This window comes from Tenrec ecaudatus, chromosome 1, assembly GCF_050624435.1.
Source record: "Tenrec ecaudatus isolate mTenEca1 chromosome 1, mTenEca1.hap1, whole genome shotgun sequence".
Classification (NCBI taxonomy): Eukaryota; Metazoa; Chordata; class Mammalia; order Afrosoricida; family Tenrecidae; genus Tenrec; species Tenrec ecaudatus.
Genome location: NC_134530.1, coordinates 26,627,485 through 26,632,881, shown reverse-complemented (window position 1 = coordinate 26,632,881; position 5,397 = coordinate 26,627,485).

The following is a 5,397-nucleotide window of genomic DNA, read 5'->3' as shown; positions in this document are numbered from 1 at the left end:
GGGTGGTGGTTCAAGTGCTGCTGAGCCCACTCCAGATTCACCTTGTTCCTGGAAGGCTGGTCCCCGTGACTGTGGTTTTTGCAGCACGGAGGAGCCCTTCCCACTCTATGCTCCAAGGTAGATGGAGGCACAGGGCTTTCTTTGAGACTGGTAGGCAGCTGAGACTTTGAGTTAAAAATGGACACCTTTAGGGAAAAAATAACGCAATGCCAAACCTGGTCCAAAAAATGAAAAAAATTAAAGTAGATGAGCAGTGGGAATCAAAGCCATCCCCTGCCATTAAAAAGAGCTCAATATCAATAGCATTGTCAAGGAATACATGGCTTCGATCTTAGGAGAGGGTTTCGAAAAAGTTCATGAAAATAATCAATAATGTTTCATCCTATTTGCACAAAATTTCAAAGTCTAGGAGTTTTTCTAGAAAATAGCTAAAGAAGCCAAGCCACCTGTGAAAAAGAAATCATTGTCCGTTTCAGCAGAAGTAGCTGCTGAAAACCTATGGACAGCAACAAAGCATCATCTGATGTGGAAGGCCCACAGCAAAGCAGCAGGACAGAGTCAGCGAGAGCTCCAGGAGATGAGCCGCTCAGGTCAGAAGGCACTCTATCTGTGATGGAGGAAGCACTGCCTTCTCAAAGTGGACTTGACCATGGTGACTTGAATGGAGTAAGGCCTTCAGGACCTTCATTTGCTGATGGGGCACGACTCAGAATGAGAACAAACAGCTGCAAATATCTGCAAATCATGGAAACTTAGGATGTACAAAATATGAATCTAAGAAAATTGGAAGTCTCCCTAAATGAAGTGGAATCATAAAGATCAATATCCTAGTCATTAGTGAGCTGAAATGAACTGCTATTGGCCATCATGAATAAGAAAATCGTAAGGTTTGCTATGCTGGGAATGATTGGAATTCCTTGCAGGTGCATTGTATTCATTGTCAAAAAATACATTTCAAGATTTATTTTGAAATACAATGCTGTCACCTTTAAGGAATCCCAATCACTACAACTATTATTCAAATTTATGCCCCAAACACAGAAGCTAGTGATGAAGTAACGGAAGAATTCGACCAACATCCTCAATCCAAAATGAGTCAAGCATACAATCAAGATGCATTGATAATTATGGTCAATTGGAGCTCACACGGTGAAAACGAAGTTGAAGGAACAGTCGCTGTAAAATATTCTTGATGAAAGAAGCGAAGCTGGAGCGTGAATGATAGAATTTTACAAGACCAATGACTTGTTCTTTGCAAATAACTTTTTGTCAAAAACACAAAATGCTATTACACGCGTGGACTTCTCCAGATGGAATACACAGAAATCAAGTTGACGACTTCTGTGAGGATGGATGCTGGGGAAGCTCCGCATCAGTGGCTGAACCCAGGCCGGGGCCGACTGCGGAGCAAGCCATCAATTGCTCATATGTAAGTTCAGGGTGAAGCCAGAGAAAATGAAAACAAGCCCATGAGAGCCCGAACATGACCGTGAGTCTACCCCACCTGGATTTCAAGGACATCTGTGGAGCAGTTTTGCTGCATTGAACACGATGACGGGAGAGCTGATGAGCTGCAGGAGGACATCAAGAGCGTCTTTCACGATGAAAGCAGACACTCATTAAAAAGACAGGAAAGAGGGCAAAGATCAAAGTGGGGGCAGAAGAGACTCTGAGACTTGCTCTTCATGATGGACTAACACAAATGGAAGGAATTAAGACATCAAAGAGCTGAGCAGAAAATTCCAAAGGGCAGTTCGAGAGGACAAAATAACATAGTTTAGTGAAATGTTCACAGCCCTAGAGCTACAAAACTGAAAAGGCAGAACAGGCTCAGCAGATCTTAAACCGAAAGAACTCAAGGAAAAAAAAGTCAAGCTGCGAGTTGCAGTATTGAAAGAGTCTATGGACAAGCTATTGAATGATGCAGGAAGCCTCAGAGGAAGATAGAAAGAAGACGCAGAGTCACTTTACCAAAAATAACTAGTCGACAGTCCACCATTTCAGGAGGCAGCATGTGTGCAAGTATCAATGATCCTGAAGGAAGAAGTCCAAGCTGTCCTGAAGGTATTAGTCAAAAACAAGGCTCCAGGAATTGATAGAATACCAATTGAAATGTTTCAACAAGACGCTGAAGCACTGGAAGCATTCCACTCATCAAGGTCAAGATATTTGGGAGACAGATACCTGGCCAAGCAACTGGAAGAGATCCTATTTGGGCCCATTTCCAAGAAAGGTGACCCAACAGAATGCTCACATGACAGAACATCATGAACATCACATGCCGGTAAGTGTTTGCTGAAGAGCCTCCAGCAACAGTCGCAGCAGTGCATTGACAGAGAGCTGCCAGAGGGGCAGGCAGGGTTCAGAAGAGAACACGGAAGAAGGAGGATCATCGCTGGTGTCAGAAACATCTTAGCTGAAAGCAGAGAAGCCCACAAAGATGTTAACTTGTGTTTTATTAATCCTACAAAAGCATTCAGCTATATGGATCCCAACAAACGATGGATAGCCTGGAGAAGAATGGGAATTCCGGACCACTTCATGGTGCCCTTGCAGAACTTGTACGTGGATGGAGAGGCGGTTGTGCAAACAGAGCCAGGAAATACTTCATGGTTTGCAATCAGGAAAGGTGTGAGTCAGGGTTGTGTCCTCTCACCAGACTTATTCAGCCTGTGTGCTGAGCACACAACAGAGAAGCTGGGCGATATGAGGAAGAATGCAGCATCGGGACTGGAGGAAGGCTTATGAATCACCTGTCATATGCAGGTGACACAATCTTGCCTGCTGAGATTGAGGACCTTGGAGCATTCGCTGAAGGATTGCACCCTTCAGTGTGGATTCTGACTCAATGTAAAGAGAACCAAAATCCTCGCATCTGGACGAAAGGGTGACATCATGATAAATAGAAAAAGATTGAAGCTGTCAAGGATTTCATCTTGCTTGGATCCACAACCAATGCTCCAGAAACAGCAGTCAAGAGATCCAAGGATACATTGCATTGGGTAAATCTGCTGCACAAGACCTCCTTAAAGTGTTGAAAAGCAAGGTTACTTTGGGGGCTCCGGTGGGCCTGACCCAGCCATTGTACTTCCAACAGCCTCACAAGCACCCGAAAGCTGGACAATGCATAAGGACAACGGAGGAAGAACCGATGGGCTTCAATGTGGTGCTGGAGAAGGAGACTGAGAGTACCGTGGACTGCCACAAGGAGGTGCAGCCAGAGGGTGCCTTGGAGGCAAAGATGGTGAGACTTTGTCTCACATGCATTGACCTGTTGGGAGGAGAGACCGGTCCCTGGGGGAAGAGCATCACGCTTGGGGAAGTAGCTTGGGCAGAGGAAAAAGAGAAGGACTCTCACCAAGGTGGGTTGACTCCGTGGCTTCAGGACTGGGCTCAAACATCAGAACAATCGTGAGGATGGCACAGGACCGGGCAATGTTTCTCTCTGTCGTACACAGGGTCACTTTGTGCTGGATATGTCAGACTATAATGGATTGTACCTAATACAACAGAATACCTCTGAATATAAAAAGATTTGATATAGAACAGTTCTATATAGGGTATTTATCTTTGCTACAAAGATACTCATGAATGTAGTGAAGCATACAGGAAGCAAGAGTACGAATACTTCTTAAATTTAACAAAACTCCTCAAGGGAATGAGTCCCTAAGCCTAGGACATCAAGACCACAGTCTTGGGGGACAAGGTCTATCGGCAGAACATAGTTCGTAAGTACAATGTTTTACATTGGTAACTGACGAGTAGTGATTGGGATCTCAAACATTCCAGAGCAGCCATCAAAGTTGCAACCATTGGTCTCTCTCCATCTAGAAGAAAGAAGAGTCGTGACAATCAGAGGAGAGACGCAAACCATTCGTCCAAAGGACTAATGGGCCACGCAAACCACCTTCTTCACCACCCTGAGACCAGAAGCACTAGATGGTGCCCAGCTGCCACCAGCTGGTACTCTGAAAAGGATTGCATTGGAAGGTCCTGGCTAGAATGACATAAAAAATTCAGAACAAAACTCAAAGTCACAAAAGAGGACAGACTTGCTGGTCCGGTAGTGAGACTTTGACCCGTATCCTTTAGGTGTGGAACTCACTTGACCCCATGGTGGAGTCACCGGTCATTTTGAGCCAAAGAGCGGTATTGAACGAAGAGCAGAGCTCAGAGGGTTGAGAAAGAAGGATTGAAGGAAACTGGAGACACAGAGAGGACGTGGGAAAGGGATAAAACCTTTCCATCGATGAGTCAACACAAAATGTGCATGAATTGTTGGATGTCAAATGGATAATCTATCCTATAAATATTCACTGAATTCCCAGTAAACACCATTTTAAAAAGAGCAACAAAAATAAGAGGGATTGATGAACGAACACAGGACTGGACACGTAGATCGACACACAACACAGCATTACTGACAGACTCTAGGTTGTGGATGTATGGGTGCTCTCCGTAAGGCTCTGACAACTTTTCTGAATCTTTGAAATGGTTTACCATAAAACCAGGTGGGTGGGTGGGGCAGAATTTGCATCATGAGCAAGTCAAGTCTGGTTTGCCTCCCAAAGGTAAAGGTAGTTTTAAACCAGAAAACGGATTAAGCCACGCTAGTGGACTGGGAGACGAGAAGTGGGCCGGTGCAGCACAAGCTTTTGATAGAGGTAAATTGATAGCCTTTTCAGAGTCTCAGAAAACCGTGTCCGGGAACAAGGCTAGGATACCTGGTGCCTCCCCAGCTGTCCAACAGCGCACGGGTGGTCTACCCACCTCCCTGAGAAGCAGACAAGACCTGAGGGCTGCAAGAGCCAAAAAGGGAAGGAACCAACCTGCCCTGGTTTCCACGCGCGCTGTCCTGAGATCACAACCCTGCAGCCTTAACACAAAACCAAGAATAATAAGGGCATTCCTTACAAAAGTTATTGACACACACATGCACACAAAAGGAAGAGCTACTGACAGACACCTCAGCCTTCCTCTACAGTTAGATGGACATTGAATAAGGAAGACCAGAGAAGAATGGACGCATCAGAATTGGGGTGCTGGGGAAGCCATGGAAAGTACCATGGGCCGCCTAAAGGATAAACCAGTCTGTCTTGGAAGCAGTAAGGTCAGAGGGCTCCTTAGAGACAAGGTTGGCAAGACTTCGTCGTACATACTTTGGGCGTGTTGTCAGAAGAGACCAGTCTCTGGAGACGGTGCCAGGCTGGGCAAAGTGGAGGGGCAGCACCAAAGAGGAAGACCCCGAAGGACTAAATTGACACCGTGGCGGCAACAGTGGGCTCAGGCAGGGCACCGATTGTGAGGATGGCGCCAAATCGCGCAATGTTCCGTTCTGGAAGCACGTACCGGGATGCTATGGGTCAGAGGGTTGCTTTAGGTGGGAATCGACTCGAT